Source organism: Lactuca saligna, chromosome 9, assembly GCF_052625555.1.
Source record: "Lactuca saligna cultivar CGN05327 chromosome 9, ASM5262555v1, whole genome shotgun sequence".
In the NCBI taxonomy this organism is placed as follows: Eukaryota; Viridiplantae; Streptophyta; class Magnoliopsida; order Asterales; family Asteraceae; genus Lactuca; species Lactuca saligna.
In genome coordinates this window covers 154,323,145-154,341,327 of record NC_136425.1, presented here as the reverse complement: position 1 = coordinate 154,341,327, position 18,183 = coordinate 154,323,145, and the positions used below count along the sequence as shown (strand labels likewise).

Here is an 18,183-nt window from a genome sequence, read left to right as displayed (position 1 = left end):
AGACAAGATGAAAAAAGAGATGGAAAACATTGTTGATATGTTCATGGAGGCATACAAGAAAAGAATCCGAGAGGACACCTGTCCCGGTCTAGTACAACATGCGATTCCAGCCACTGCCAGATTTGAGCTGAAGGGACACATTCTGTCTGCACTTAAAGAAGTCCCATTTTTCAGAAAATATCATGAGGATGCTTACAAACACATTGAAAAATTAAATGACATTATTGATTACTTTAACATCCCAAATGTTCCGCGCACTATAGTTTTACTTAGAATGTTACCTGTCACTTTTAATGGAGCTACCAAAGATTGGTTGAAAGCATTACCACCCAGTGCAATAACTACATGGGTGCAGATGCATGAGCAATTTTTAGAAAACTTTTGACCACCTTCCAAATTTGCTAAACTCAAGAAACCTATAGAAAATTTTGAGCAACAACCGAGTGAGTCACTTTACGAAGCATGGGAACGCTACAAGGGATTAATATGGAATTTCCCCCAGAATGACATGAATGAGCAACAAGAAGTATCAATCTTTTATGATGGGGTTAATGTCATGACAAGGCAACTCCTTGACCTTCATGGACCATTAACAAAGAAAAATCCAGGTGAAATCAAGGAATTGATTGAAGAGTTTGCCAAGCATTCGCGTGAATACCACAATCCTAGACATGATGGAGCGAAGGGAATTGGGGGTTACACATCTGAAGACATGGATGATGTTCTAGCCATGCTAAACACTATGGATTGATGGATGACGAAGATGGACAAATCAATTCATGCTATATCAGTTGGGTGTGAAGAATGCAATGGTCCACGCTTGACAAAAGATTTCCACTTAGATGATAATGGAAATAAGAAGGTACAAGTTTGCTACTCGATTGGAGATATGTATGATGAGCATTAGAGGAAGCCAAAGAAAGAGTGGTTGCCATATGAAGAATATAACAAGTAAAAAGAAGCAAAATATAGGCAGACTGGTCGAGGCTTCTACCAAAAAGAGAAACCATGTGACAACCCGAAATATCCATTTGTTTTAACACCGAAGTCAAGCACTTCAAAAATTAGCCAAATTCATCTCAAAACATTTTGGCTGGTTTTAAGCCCGTTCGAGTATTTTATTTTATATTCATCAAGCAAACAAAAATAAGGAAGTATACTTTCGAGTTTGTCGTATATCACATAAGTCGCGAAACTCCAAAAGTTTGAAGTTTACGGACGTACACATGGAGTTTACGGCCGTAAACCCCAAAGAGTATAAATATGAAACTCAATCATTTTTAGCTCATTTTTCACTTCTAAGCCCAAGAACACCCAAGTTTTTCTCTCAAGTATCATATCACATTTCCCTCAAATCTGCCAAAATGTAAGTGTTTTATTCCTAGGTTCTTTCATATAACACTTAATCTAGTGTTTTTACACGACTTCATCCATGAAATCTTGTCTTTTTTCATAGATCTTCAAGTGTTCATCAAGAACACCAAGAACACACACTAGTGTTCTTGGCCAAAATCGATCATTCAAGCTACTAGATCGTAAGTATACTTGCCCTAGCTTCTTGTATGCTTAATATGAACTTTTTTACACTTAAAATTAATCAAAATCCCCATGTTCATATGTGTTTACAGTTTGGAGAGACCTTCCAAAACCGTAAACACCTTAAAAGGGTGTTTAAGTGCCCTTAACACCTTCCAATGCTTGTATAAGTGGCTAGAACCTTGCATGCTTAAGATTGAAACACCAAAACACAAAAGAAATGGGCAAACATGAGTTTACAGCCGTAAACCCATGTGTTTATGACCGTAAACTCCCAAGGAGTGGTCCAAGGACCGTAAACTCCAAGGAAGGGTCATTTCGAGCCCTAGTCACTTCCTAAGCCCTTGATTCGAGTCTAGCATGCCTCCTTGAGTAGTATAAGGCCTTTGAACACACAATGGCACCATTTCCATGAGTTTACGGTCGTAAACTCATGAGGGAAGTGCTCTTGAAACCGTAAACACCCCTAAGGGCCACCATTTGAGGAGTAAACTCCAATGTGAGGCCATACTCTCTTTATATGCAACCCTTTGTACTCCTAGCACTTGTAGCGAAGTGTTTTCATGGATTAGGATGTCCTTACTTGAATAATTAGTTATTAAATGACTAATTAGATACTTAAATGTATCATTACATGTTAAATAGGATTCACGTGTGTGGTCCACTCCTCACTTGACACTTAGCATCCTATACCATCCGTTCATCCGAAAAACCCACATCAGGTGAGTTCATACCCCTGAATCAACCTTTTAAATGATTTTAAATGCTTTTATGGGGGGAATACAGGTTGAACTATAGAGTTATTAGATCAATCACATGTGATTAATAAATATATAGCAAATAGATTTTTGCATGTTAAACTGTTTTATCCAGCTAAAGGTTTTCAAATCTTGTTTTCAAATCTCTCTTAATGTATAAAAATCCCTTCTTAGATTAATAAAGCTTTTTCAAAGGTTTTACCAAAACTTCTTTTATTCTTTTATATTGTCAAATGCATCCCTATATATGTATAGTTATATAAGTAATGTTTGAAGGACTTAGGAAGGCTAGCTCGCTTTAGTTCCTTTTCCTTGTTTGGATGTGGCTTTAGGGTATCGGATATCCATTCGAAGGTCATTGCAATAGTAGTTATATATTATGTATACAAATATAGTCATAAAAGTTCTATTAGTCAATTCATCACCTTTGGGTAGCAAAGGCATCTAGATAACTCTCAAGTAAACTATAATAGGTATAGTTTAGAAACCAACCCTAACATTCGTGAATGAGAACTTAGTTATATCTATATCCTAAAAGATATACTTTTTAGTAAAAAGAAAGGTTTATAGAAATCAAAACATGAGATACATCCTCATGACGCGGATTCCACCGTTGTCAAGTTGGTAACTAGAGTCTCCTGGAAGGAGAGCGGGCATTGTGTGTATAGATCTATACGAGACAGACACTCCCACATCCTGACTACTAGCTACAGTCCCGACCGACCAAGCCAAGGGGTGACAAATGGCACATTCATTCCGACGCCAGTAGGTCGTCAAGTATTCAATCGTCAATTAGTATGGTTACGAGTATCTTTATATTTACCTTATAATTCATGGCTTTAAGATATTAAAAATATTACTATTAATGCAATGATTGTTGTACTTTGATTACTATACTGCATATGTTGTGATACTTGACATAATGTCCTCCACCCCAGAACGTTTCCGCCGTTCCGGTTTTGGGGTGTGACAGATTGGTATCAAAGCATTATTTATAGTGAGCTCAGTATATCTAATCATAAAAGATATACAACCTATAAATACATTGGGATAAAACACTCTGACCAAGAGTTATACTTTAAAATATAACCATATTTTACAAAACTATAAGAACATCCAGAACCTAAACACTCGAACAAAGTATCACAAGAAGAATAAGAATAAAAGTCTTTGGATGTTGACCACTACCGTCAAACCTGGGCAGTTATGTAATCATAAGCTGGAATAAATATAACCTGATCAACTATATTTATTCGAGATGCGACTAACGTGTGCTTGGGAGTGATGGTGGTGTTGCAACAAGTCTGAAACTTACCAAATAGGAATGCTAGAGCCAAACATAAAGTTTAAAATACTATAGGAGTATTTTATGATATCAAGAGATTCACAATAAACCGAGAAGCATGTTCAGAAAATAAGAATCAAGCAAGTAATTAAAATACTATAGGAGTATTTTAGGAACCATAAATAACCTTGTGTGAAAAACTAAAAGAGACCCTTATTGATAGACCTATGATTACAAAGTGTATACTTCCAAGATTATATATAGTAAGGATCTCATAGGCTAAGAATGTGTGTTTCGCTCTACTTCCTTTTCCTTGTTTGGATGTGGATATAGAGTAGTATCACATACTCGAAGGCCTATCAGATCTAAGTTATATATGATTTGTATACACTATGAAATTGTAGCATGACTTGATATGGATCACTCAGTAAAATGTTTTAATAATCTCTTAGGATTCTTTAGACATTTCCATTCTCGCACGAAACCCTTTAGAAAACCTTATCCACTTCATTGATCGGCAGAAGAGTTGATTCAAACCCAGAAGAGGTTCATTGAGAAGATTTCCAATTAGGAAACAAATGAACAAGGACGAGACTATTGAAACAACCATGTGCCTATACCTTTTAGGGACATTGGTGGGAAATTCGCCTGAACTTCCAAGATTCCAGTCATCCACCATGAAGTGATGACACTCAGAGTCAGAATTAGAAGTAAGGCGGAGCATAAATTCAATATGTCTACAAGAGCAGAGAACCCTATATAGGTACCCGAAGAAAACCAACGCTTGTTCCAGTCAGGAATAAGAGGTAGACAGTAGGAGCCAATGCATGGAACCCGAGGAGTGTCACTACCTCTTTAACGTCACGTTAATAAATCCATAAAATAATACAATTTAGTGAGCTAGTGATTACACCAATCACTCTATGTGTTAGGCAAATCATCTTTCCCACCGCGATTAATACGAATACATCGGATCTCAAAACCTTGATTGAGAGTGTTTAGCCATAAGTTTTCATGAGCCTTTTTTTCCGTGGTCTTCGTTCCGAACTTCTCTCAAATCTTTTCAAAGCTGGAGAGTGAACCCCTCCAGATAACTCAGTAGGAACGACACCCATTTTATGGCTTTCCGATACACTTACTCCTACCCTGTTACCCGGACTGCATCATAGGAATGTAGGTCGACGCTCAGATAACCATAATCCGAGGCGCATGAAAATTTATGCCTATCATAATAAAGAAAGATACGTCTAGGGTTAACCATCGTTTCTCATCAGCTTGTGTTCCTTTTCGTGTAGGAAAAACCATGTCTCCAAAGAAACGTAACCAACCCGCTAGTAAGACACTGGTCCTTCAATTCGATGATGCTACGTTCTGAGCTACAGTTTCAGCAGCTGTAGCAGCTGTCATGGCTCACCTGAATGCTAACAACGGCAATGTTAGCAGGAGCCCTAGCGGGAATCCCGATCAAAGCAATGGACAACAGCAACCAACACTGGTGTGTAAAGCCACCCAACAAACCTAACCAAATCCACTGAAAAGAAAATTTAAGAACGAGGAAGGAAGTACCTCGACTCAAAGACCTTCCGAAGGGCAATGAGCTGAAGTGGTCAAAGCCTCTGTCAACTCATCCGTCTCGACTCCATGAAGACCATACCTAGGAAACCTCCCCCGCTGCAACAAGTGTAACTACCATCATCATGGTATATGTCGGGAACTCTTTTGCGTTAGGTGCAACATGAAGGGGCATACCGCTCGCTTCTGTAGAACCCCGGTTGAGTTCATTACATCAACCACCAATGTGGGGACCAGTCCAGTATGCCACCTATATGGTGAAATTGGGCACTTCAAGAAGGACTGCCCAATTGAAAGAAATGACAATGAAGCAGGAGAAGGTTGATCCTAATGCCTATGGGAAGGCATCAAAGAACCAGTAGAATTTTGATACATCTCTCAATCCTAAGTAACTAACCGAAAACTTTAAATAATCAATTCTAATTGTAATTACTCCCTCGTTAAGGCAAAAGTCGCATCACTATTGTAACACTTGAAAACCCATCAAATAAGCTATGATGGCTTAGTATATACGTTAAGGCCATTTATAATTAAGAATGATAAACCTCGAGTGAGTGATGTTGCCTCATCTCCTGTTCCTTGTTTGGTTGTGGATTCAGGGCGGAGTCGCTCAGTCAACAGTCCTTTTAATCTTAATTATACATGACTAGTGTATACTAGATGGTTATAGAGAGGCCTCGTGAGAAATCCATTCATGAAAAGTACATTATTCCAAAACAACAGGACCCCCTAGAGTTATGCGTCAATTCTATCAGTCCAAGTATCCGCAACAGTGATACCATGGACAAAACCCGAGATGCTAAGAACTTGTGTGCCCTGTCCAGCACATGGTCCTATCGATCTTCATTCCATATCGTGTCGATGTTTGTTAAATTCGACACTGTCGTCAATCATGGTTCGACTTGGTGCGACCATGTGAAAATTCCTAGAGTTGTGTAAAGATAACTTTCACCATAGCATGTGTGTCAAGTAAAGATTCTTCCGAAACTAATAAGAAAACCTAATGCGAATCTTCAGTCGTCTCCCTTACCCAAGCCTTCCGAAGTACCCAGGAGAAGGGTACCACATATTGTTAACCAACCCCTCCATAGACATTAAAACCAGAAGCGGAAGACACCGCAGATTCTCTGGAAGACAATAACCGCTCGAAACCTACTCAATAGGTTCCCCTAGAAAGGTTGTCTGCATCGCACAATCAGGTTCGTGAATCAAGAGAAAGAACTCATGGGATTAACTTACTACTACTGAGTATATGCATTGGAGTGGTATATAATTTAGATCAATAAGATTTAAGATGTGTGCTTCCTCCCTACTCCATGTTCCTCATTTGGTTGTGGGTTTGGGGTGGGGCCACACATCTGAACATCCCGTCAAATCTCAATTATATACGACTTGCATACACCGAGTATTAGTGATTAAGCCGAGTATGAGGTCGACCACGAACCTTATAGTAAAGACCCTTCATCCTATCCCATAGAAAAGGAGCTAGAGTCAAGAGAACCACTGTGGGTTGAGCTACTAAAATGACCAAAAATTCAAAAATTGTTGTCATCCCGGTTAAGCCAACATAATAGCTAACACCCTTAGTCAGGAAAAGTAACTCAAGTCGTAAGAGTCAAAAACATTGACTACGACCATCCATTCGCACATAATCCCATAAATTAAGCATCTAAACAGTAGTCCCAAAACCTAAAAGTTGTTACATGTTAAACTATGAGAGAAGTGGATGAGAAAAATAAGAGGTTCTGAGTGACGGAACCCTATGCTATCTAGATTTAAACTAGATAGAGAAAACTCAGTAACATCGGAAGAGTAGTTGCAAAAGATACTCGCAGTACGCAGGCACTTCGTCCATCCTGTTACAGAAGAGTAGTGCCTAGGACACAACGCCTCCTCATGCGAGAAAAAGTCACCGTCACCCTATAGACGATCGACCACATTCATCAAAGTTAATACTAGGATGCCAAGAACCACATGACGACCTCCGCAACCAAGAATACTTAAATAAAGTAAAATGGTATGCTGCGTTAAGCCTTATAACCCAGATCATAAAGAGATTGTAGACTCGACACCGGTCTAGGTGTTAGTCGATGGGTTATACAAGAACACGCGCTTCCTACGAACTGGAGGGAGTCAACACCCTAGAGAAGGGGGCATGTCTTAGAGATTGTTGGGCTACTATGTGTTCCAAGGAATACTATCTCTAAAGAGATAGTAGAACCACCTCTTGAAATAGCCCAACATCTCAAAAATCCCTAAAGATGAAGTCAGCTCTGACCAAAGACTGATATCCATGAAACAACGAAGCGAGTGAGAGCATGATTCTTTCCGATTAAGGATCATACTGTGAAAGCATCGTCTCGTAAACCCCCCCCCCCCCTATCACACTGACTTTGAGAGTTTCCGTTAGAAACACCTGAAGAGTTAGAAGTGCAGGTCCATTTTGCACTAGGTCGAGATAGATGTCACACAACCAACAGAGGCCAGTATATAGCCAATACATCCGATGATCCAGAAAAACCTCCGAAAGCCAACCATTAGGAAGTACAAATCCGAAGATGACCTAAGCCTTCTAAGAACCAAACTGGAGAATACACCCCCTAGTGTGAAGGAACTTTTTCAACTTCAGAATAGCGATCACGCCAAGTGATGATCTAACCATGGAAGTGCATTATGTTCTAAGTACTAAAAAGCTCTATCTTCCCAAGAGTTTAGGACCATCCGAGATTCTTGATAAGAATTGGTCCAGCCCCCGTTGGACTTCAACTACTATTGGAATTCCGTTAAATCCACCCAAACCTATCCACATCTTAGACTTGAAAAAGTGCTTGTCCGACGCGACTCTCGAAACCCCACTCGTCAAGATCGAAATCAATGAGAGCCCAACTTCGTAGAAGAACCTATAGGGATCATGGACCGAGAGGTTAAGCGACCGAAACAAATCCGCATTCCGTTAGTAAAGGTTCGCTGGAACGCCAAGCGAAGACCTAAATTCATCTAAGAGCTAGAAGACCTGTTGAGTCTAAAGTATCCTCATCTTTTTCTTCGCTCAATTGCATCTACGTGTGTGCTTGAACTCTGATTTCGGGACGAAATTCCCTCTAATGGGGGGATGATGTGACAACCCGAAATTTCCATTTGTTTTAACTCCGCAGTGAAGCACTTCAAAAACTAGCCAACTTCATCTTAAAACATTTTGGCCGGTTTTAAGCTTGTTCGAGTATTTTATTTTATATTCGTCAAGCAAACAAAAATAAGGAAGTATACTTTAGAGTTTGTCCTATATCACGTAAGTCGCGAAACTCCGAAATTTTGGAGTTTACGGACGTAAACATGGAGTTTACGGCCGTAAACCCTAAAGAGTATAAATATGAAACTCAGTCATTTTTAGCTCAATTTTCACTTCCAAGCCCAAGAACACCCAAGTTTTTCTCTCAAGTATCATATCACATTTCCGTCAAATCCACCAAAATGTAAGTGTTTTATTCCTAGGTTCTTTCATATAACACTTAATCTAGTGTTTTTACACGATTTCATCCATGAAATCTTGTCTTTTTTCATAGATCTTCAAGTGTTCATCAAGAACACCAAGAACACACACTAGTGTTCTTGGCCAAAATCGATCATTCAAGCTCCTAGATCCTAAGTACACTTGCCCTAGCTTCTTATATGCTTAATATGAACTTTTGTACACTCAAAAATCATCAAAATCCCCATGTTCATATGTGTTTACAGTTTGGAGAGACCTTCCAAAACCGTAAACACCTTCAAAGGGTGATTAAGTGCCCTTAACACCTTCCAATACTTGTATAAGTGGCTAGAACCTTGCATGCTTAAGATAGAAACACCAAAACACGAAAGAAATGGACAAACATGAGTTTACAGCCATAAACTCATGTTTTTACGACCGTAAACTCCCAAGGAGTGGTCCAAGGACCGTAAACTCCAAGGAAGGGTCATTTCGAGCCCTAGTCACTTCCTAAGCCCTTGATTTGAGTCTAGCATGCCTCCTTGAGTAGTATAAGGCCTTTGAACACACAATGGCACCATTGCCATGATTTTATGGCCATAAACTCATGGTGGAAGTGGTCTTGAAACCGTAAACACCCCTAAGGGCCACCATTTGAGGAGTAAACTCCAATGTGAGGCCATATTCTCTTTATATGCAACCCTTGGTACTCCTAGCACTTGTAGCAAAGTGTTTTCATGGATTAGGATGTCCTTACTTGAATAATTAGTTATTAAATGACTAATTAGATACTTAAATGTATCATTACATGTTAAATAGGATTCATGTGTGTGATCAAGTCCTCACTTGACACTTAGCATCCTATACCATCCGTTCATCCGAATCACCCACATCAGGTGAGTTCATACCCCTGAATCAACCTTTTAAATGCTTTTATGGGGGGAATACAAGTTGAACTATAGAGTTATTAGATCAATCACATATGATTAAAAACTATATAACAAATAGATTTTTGCATGTTAAACTGTTTTATCCAACTAAAGGTTTTCAAATCTTGTTTTCAAATCTCTCTTAATGTATAAAAATCCCTTCTTAGATTAATAAAGCTTTTTCAAAGGTTTTACCAAAACTTCTTTTATTCTTTTATATTGTCAAATGCATCCCTATATATTTATAATTATATAAGTAATGTTTGAAGGACTTAGGAAGGCTAGCTCGCTTTAATTCCTTTTCCTTGTTTGGATGTGGCTTTAGGGTATCGGCTATCCGTTCGAAGTTCGTTTCAATATTAGTTATATATTATGTATACAAATATAGTCATAAAAGTTCTATTAATCAATTCATCACCTTTGGGTAGCAAAGGCATCTAGATAACTCTCAAGTAAACTATAATAGGTATAGTTTAGAAACCAACCCTAACATTCGTGAATGAGAACTTAGTTATATCTATATCCTAAAACATATACTTTTTAGTAAAAAGAAAGGTTTATAGAAATCAAAACATGAGATACATCCTCATGACGCGGATTCTACCGTTGTCAAGTTGGTAACCAGAGTCTCCTGGAGGGAGAGCGGGCATTGTGTGTATAGATCTATACGGGACAGACACTCCCACATCCTGACTGCTAGCTACAGTCCCGGCCGACCAAGCCAAGGGGTGAAAAATGTCACATTCATTCCGACACTAGTAGGTCGACAAGTATTCGATCGTCAATTAGTATGGTTATGAGTATCTTTATATTTACCTTATAATTCATGGCATTAAGATAATAAGTATTATCACGGTATTTTCTATATATGAAACCATCATGATATATTTTCCTAGTTATATACTAGGCCACACTTTAAATCGTTAAACTCATCCACATAAGATTAAAGGCTATTTTAGACTCTCTGAGGCCTATTGTTTCCTTAATACCTCTTGGAGTTTGTATTTCATTCTTTTAGACTCTCCGAGGCGTATTGTTCCCTTAATACTTCCTGGAGTCTGTATTTCATTCCTTTAGACTTTGCGAGGCATATGGTTGATTCCATACCACCTAGAGTCTATGTTTTATTTACTTTTATCCAGCAGTGTTACTGCTAAGGTAAAATATTATTTTTCCCTATTACTTTTGCTTGTGATCTTCTCACATATTCTTTAAAGTATAAACTATATTTTGATAATGATAATACTTCTGGGGGAAATTACTCCTTAAATATAAATCAATTGGGTCTTGGTAGAAGACTTCTTTTAGTAGAGATATTCATTGGTTTAAACATAAAACAATTGGGTCTTGGTCGAAGACTACTTTTATTAGAAAATATAGGATTTCTGGAAAGGATTCTAATACTCTGTAAATTCTAAAACACCATCTTTTATGTGATTATTTTGAAGGAAAACATGTATTTATATCAATGCCATTAAATAATTATGAACTCACCAGCATTGAAATGCTGATACTCGCTTTCAAAATAACTTGTATTGTCAGGTCATAAAAAGACAAGTACACCCCGGGAGCTTTTGCGAACTCACCCTAGTACCAAGCTGCAACTTATGTTATTTCCTATATCTACTTTGATGTTATTGTTAAATGTAACTTGTGTAAAAATATTAATATTAATGCAATGATTGTTGTACTTTGATTACTATATTGCATATGTTGTGATACTTGACATAACATCCTCCACCCCAGAATGTTTCCGCCGTTCCGGTTTTGAGGGGTGACAAACCACCACCTGAAAAGAAAGTTGATCTTGATTCCATGCTACAGAGATTCATGGAGGCTTCAGAGAAAATACATGATGAGACTGATGCGATCATTAGGGAACATCAAAATCTCATGTTGGACCAACTAGCGTTGCTAAGAAACCATCAAGCATCAATCCAAAATATTGAATCCCAACTTGGACAATTAACCACTTTGGTAAATGAAAAATTATCTCCAAAAATTATTGAGAAAAAGCCTCAACCACATGTTATGTTTATCGATATTGAAGAGGATACCATCTATGAGATCCTTGAAGCCGTTGAAGTTGATTCATATTAGTTCGGACAAAAGCCGAAGACGTCAAAATTAGAAGAAAATTTCGTTTCTAAAACCTTGAATTCACGACGTGGGGTGAGTCTGAACATCAATTTTTTGATGATGTTCAAGCTTATCGTCCTCCTTTACCGTTTCCATTTGGAGCTAATATTCACCTGTTGGAGGATGAACACTTGAAGTTTATGAAGCAAGTGAAGGTTATTTTAATCAATACTCCTTTCATTGAATCATTGTCCAAAGTTCCTGAATATGCTAAGTTCTTAGAAGACTTATTAAATACTCACCATTATTTAGAAAAGAATTCCAAGGTGATCCTTAGTGAGCAAAGTTCTAAAGTGATATTTGGAGAGTTACCAAAGAAGATGGGAGATCCTGGACGCCTCACTCTTCCGCGTGAATTTTGTAACAACGTGAAGACTTATGCTTTAGCCGATTCTAGGGGAAGCATAAATCTAATGCCTTTTTCATTTTATCAAAAGGTGAATCTTTCTGATTTGAAGGCTACAAGAATGACAATTCATATGGTAAATCGTTCAGTGACTCATCCTCGAGTTATTATGGAGGATATATTGGTGAAAATTAGGAAATTTGTTTTTCTAATCGATTTTGTTGTTTTAGACAATGTCCCGATAATTATTGGTATCCCTTTACTAAATACTGCTCGAGCTTTGGTTGAAATTCTCGAGTCCAAACTTACTTTGTGAGTTGGAGATGATGAAGTTACATTTAGAGTAGAAGATGGATTTTAGAATGGTGATGCTCAAGGTGAAGTTTTTAACATAGATGAAGAGAATGGACTAAAGGAATTAGAAAATTTAATGGAAGAAGAAAGTCAGTCAATTGAACTTATCAAGCTTACCAAGCCACGAACATCCATTCCAATGGTTTTAGAAGCCATTGCTTATGAAACTCCAACTTCTTGGGTGAGCGAGGAAAATGAAGAAGAATTGGTATCCAGTGATGAGAAAGAAGTTACCTCAAGTTTAAGGAGTTCAAGTATGGAAAAGAAGAATGTATCTATGGGGCTCCAGAAGGAACAAAAAGTAGGGCATAAACTTGTGGAGAATAAAGGAGTTAAGAGGAAGTTTTAAGAGACTGATGCAAAGGGTAAAAAAAGAAAATTCTAAAAAAGCCTATCCTAGATGAGTTCAAGCTTATAAAAGGAAATGGAATGAGAAACAATACAAATGGTGATGGACTCTCCGATAAATTCAACATGAAGCGGCATGGAGTCCTGCTCATGACTCCAACAAAAAGAAGCTCTTCTCGGGAGGCAACCCTTGATTGGTTTGAAATTCTTTTTGTTTTTGCATTTCTAGTTTATTTTTAGGCTATTAATCATCTAAGTCCTATTACGGTAAGAAAAATGCAGAACTCTAGTGTAGATTTCATAAATAATAATTGGTAAAATATTTAAGAATGAAAAATGGAGTTTAAGATAGAAAATTAGCATTTTTCGAAATTGTACTCGACAACACGTCGTGGCCCAAAAGCTACCTCATGTTTAAATGACTTGCCCCGATTTAGATTAGCCCACTTATGAGTCCATGACATGGATTTGTAATGCATGACATGTACCTTAAAAACTTAGGGGAGGGGATTAATACACAATACTTTAGTTTTTGACAAAATCTTTTACTCTTGAACACACGCACGGACAAAGAACACAACAACCCACACCCGGTTTCATGCACTTTTTCTCCACACTTTCTTGTTTAAGTGTTTCATATCTGCATTTGGTAAGTTCTACATTCCATAATCTTGTTAGTTTCTTCCATTTTTTGCATTTAGTGGTTAGGGTTTTTATTGGAATTTAGATGCCAAAAATTGAATCAATTAGTTGATGATTTTCGAATGCATGCATGATGTAAGACCTTAGATATACAGGATAGACAAACCCGAAGTATAATTTTTGGTTCGTTTTGACCTTACTTAGATCGATCTGGATTTATGACACAAACCGTGTCCACAACGTGGAATTGGAACCCACGACATGGATTCTGGGTGACCAGTTTTCTGTTTTGTCTTATTATTTAATCCCTTGGTAGTTTTGTTTTGTTTTGTCTGTTATTGTTTATTTCAGGAACAAATGGGTCCTCAATTAGCTATTCCACAAGAAAAATATCTTATTGACGTGTCAAGTATCCACCCGCTCTACCGATTTCCTCAAAACCTCTCTCAAGCTATGCTAAATAATTATGTGAATTGATTGGGGTGGTTGTACAACCGCATGTTCGTGATTGCTCCTATTATGGATTAGGCATGGTTAGGTGGGGTAGGGATGGTTATGGAGTTAGAAAGTCATTGGTCAAAATTGTTTGTGGGAGATGGATTTTCCTTCACATGCAACGATTGGAGGAATCTCTATACTATTCAAGAACCCATTTACCAGGAGTTATCGGTTGAGTTTTTTTCTATAGTAAATTTTGAAGACAAGAACACCGATCCCAAGTACAATCGGGTGCTTTCTTTTCATTTGCGAGGTATGTACTATGAGTGTAGCCTTAGGGAGTTTGCATGACAAATGGTACTTTACACCGAAGAGGAAACACAATCGCCATATTTTGTGCTATTTTTACAAGGTTGTGTTTGAGGTTTCACCTCGGGGGTTATTGATGTCCAGTTTTGGAGAACCAATTCAAATCATGAGTATAATTCTTGTGATGCATGCGAGGGAAAATTTCGGTCTCCCATTTACCGGTTTTTGCATCTCTTGTTACTTTCTCGATCAACCACAAAAATCACGGGGATAAGATGCCTATTCAGAATTTTTTTCATCTATGGAGCAGTATCACTCTCGGCCTCCTTCGTGACATTCCTTATATGCTTACACGTTTCATGGTTAGGAAGGCGACTAACTCAAGGCCCGGTAGTCCCATTACAAGAGGACACTTGATAATCCGACTTGCCCGATCCTACCGTATCTTGAGTCCTAATTTTATTAGGAACCTCACACGCTTCAAAGATAATGAATTAACTGTACAGGTTGTGAGTGTAATGCATATGGTAGTGAATATGGGTGGAGGTTTTGTTATACCTCCAGAAGACGTTGAGAAACCTATCATGCAACAAGAAGAACAACCTAGGCAAAGAGGGAGGCACAATGTTAGAGCACGCGGAGAGAGAGAGAGAGAGAGAGAGAGAGAGAGAGAGGACAACCACAAGAACCACCTCAACAATTTCAGGGAGGGGTGCCAACCGACCCATTTCAGATTCTGGTGGGTATTTATTTAGATAATATCTCGCGCGGGGGGGGGGGGGGGGGGTAACTACCACAACCAAGCGATTGACATTTTATTTTCACATTTGAATGTGGAACGACCTCTCACAATGCTACCTCAGTACCCTTACATCCCTACTTAGTAGGATTTATGGATGCCACAATGAGGTGGAGCTGGAGCGAGTGGATCACACAAAGAAGATGATGATTGAGATTTATTCTTTTATGTATGTTTGTTTTGTTATTTTTAGTCTTTTCCTTATTTTTGGTGTGTTTATTTTTATTTTTATTTTTTTGGTTTGATTTGGTTATGTAACAAGACTTAGTGATTGTTATGATTTTTCCTTGTACACTTTCTATTTTGTTTATTTGATATGCATAAAAATAGTGAGAGAAAATATAGAGAATTAGAGATATGAGAGTATACGAGTTAAGTTGAGTCATTTAGAATAGAGAATCGAGACCCATGCTTTTTATTAAGTGTGGGGTTATATTCGTGAGAGGAGCAAGTTAAACAATGAGAGAAGAGGTTTATGAAATTACACGTTGTAAAAGAGTTTCAAGTGTTAATATAATCAAGTTGCATTAGACTTGATTAGAAGATCAATTCTGTGATGCCCATTATACACGATGTGGACTACAGATCTACATCGTGAAACTATAACACATTGCAATTTTAGAATCATTTATTTTGCGATCACACGTCGTGTACTCATACACCACGACGTGGAATGCAAAAATTAGAATATTGTTTTTCTCTACACCATGCAATGTGGTGTATGCTTTCCTACATTGATATATTATGCTTTGAGGGTTTTCTACATTACATCTATTGAAGATTAAAGTCTCGTATTCATAGTTTGTCGGCACATTTACTCATCTCACTTGTTGAATATCCAAGTTCCATTCTCTATAATTGAAGATGTCCATTTTCAAGATGTTCGAAGTTTATCCACATGTGAAGAAACCAATTTCGCCACTACTATCCCAGAGGAGTCTGTTCCTTTTTCTACCTTTTATTGCTTTTAAATTGTTTTATGCATAAAATGAGGACATTGTATTTAATAAGTGTGGGGTAAGGGGCCGAAAAAGTAAATTGCTAGAAAATATTTAAAATTTAAAATTTAGAAAAATTTAGAAATATATTTGAAGTAATAATCCACAAATTAAATCTAGTGATAATAATTTAAACTTAAGTTGCTAATGTTGCATGGGATGATCCAATTCGAGATCAAATGTTTAATTGAGCCAACATATGTTAGAGTATATGTGTGGCTTCCCAAGTCTTAATGAAAAGTCATGAGGTATGAAAGGTAATCTGGTAGTTTATATGATCTAATATGTTTTGCAGCTTGTACCTGAAATCTATCCAAGAGAGCTTATGTAGTATTGCACTTAGACTAATATCTCTAACCAATAAAGGTTCAAGTTAAGCTCCCTTGCTGGAAAATGTAGGATTTGAGTGAAGAAAGTGAGTCATATAAAAAAGAGAGAAATTATAAATAAATAAAATAAAAAGTTGAAAGAATTTTGGAGCAATCAAAATATGAAATTTAAAGATCAAAATTCTGAAGAAATCCAAAAAGTTGAAGATACCAAAAAAAAAGGTGGTGGATTCAAAGAAATCAAAGATCAATTATTCAAAAAAATGAAGAATTAAAAGAGCTCCATTGTGGTATCAAAAGTTGTCATTTTTCTAGATTATGTATGCTCGGGTAGCTTAACCAAAAATACCTTGAGGTCAAGAAAGATTTTGAAGGATTGATTCGGGGGTTCCATAAATGAGTGTCGTATAAGCTAAGGCATGAAGGTTCATATGGATTGTGAGTAGCTAGGATTGGGGATGATTTTAGGAACCTTAGACAGAAATATTCACATTGAGGTCTTGGTATAATGGCTAAGTTCAAAATGGATTGTTCTATGTGATACTGGTAATGAAAGTTTAAGTTAAAATTAATGAGTTTTCCTTGAGGGAAAACAAAAGATAAGTATTGTGCTTTATATACCCATTTTTAGGGTTTTTGGTTCCAAGGTGGAGACTTTATAAGCAAAGGGTCTCTATAAGCTTAGATCTACCCTATTCCAGTGTAATATGTGTTGTAGGTTCATAAAAATCCAATCTTGGACATGGATATTAAGTTATGCATGAGATAAGGGCTTAATCAGGAATGAGGAAAAGTGTTTGGAGTGATTGGTGGCCTTTACAGCCATGCAAAGGCTTAAAGGTTTCAACTTTCTGGATTAAGTGGCCTTAGAATAGTCAGATCTAGAATTTGAGCTTATGTCTTAACCGTTTAAGACGAAAAATCAAAAAGAGTATAAGACTAGGACTTACGCTGGGCGTAATCCTAGTACGTGCAGCGTAGGGGGTTGAGCTCCCCGATTCTGTGAAGTATCAGACTACGCCCAGCGTACAAAGTTGTTATGCGCCGCGTACTCTGGAGGGTTGACTTTCGTTGACTTTTAGGATTTAGTCAATATTTGGACTGTTGAACCATTAGAGGGGTAAAATGGTTTTTTACCCTTCTGAGAGAATTTAGAGAAGGGTTAGTTTAGCCTTTGAGAGTTGTATTGATTATGAGTATTTATTTTAGGTGATTAGGCGGAGGCTAGATCTGTGTACTGAATTCAAGATTTATCCGAGTTACCCGAGGTGATTCTTCTCACTATACTTTACTAAGAGTGGTATTTAGAGTTATGTGATAAAGTATCTTGTATGCTATTTATATGACGTACACTGCATTATTTCTATGTGATTTGTGCTATGTATGATTCAAATTTTATAGAGTTAGGACCAGAGGGTCCACAGAGTTATGGGACTGGAGGGTCCCACTGAGACACATTGACCAGAGGTTCATACAAAGTTATAGCCTCGAGTGGATAATACATGCTGTATGTGGTATTTTGGGGGACTCACTAACCGTTTATGCTTATAGTTTTTTGTGTTATGTGTTTCAGGTACTAGCGAAGATCGTAGGAAGGCGTCGGCATGACCTGTACACATTGACAAAGGATTGTATTTTGTGATCTTGGGATATGTTTTATTATGATGACATTTGATGAAATGAGATTCGAGAATATAATATGAGTCTTATGTTGTTTGAAAAATGAAAATTTTGTTTTGAAAATTTGCGGTATTACAAGTTGGTATCAGAGCCTTGGTTTGAGGGATTCGGATGCACCTTCAGGCGTACCTAAACTCAAACTGAGGATTTGAGAAGATTTTTATAAAAGAAACAATTTTTCAAAAAAAAAGAGAGTAAAAGATTTTGAGAAATGCAGAAAGGAGCAGTGTGTATGATCAGCCAGCACCCGAA

The 18,183-nt window shown here is 37.5% G+C and overlaps 1 non-coding gene across 1 annotated transcript; it reads right to left on the bottom strand.

Moving 5' to 3' along the window:
• Positions 1 to 403: 403 nt before the first annotated feature.
• On the bottom strand, positions 404 to 510 carry LOC145018874 (small nucleolar RNA R71). Its single transcript, XR_013667235.1, has one exon. It is a non-coding gene; the product is annotated as a small nucleolar RNA R71 (small nucleolar RNA).
• Positions 511 to 18,183: the final 17,673 nt, after the last annotated feature.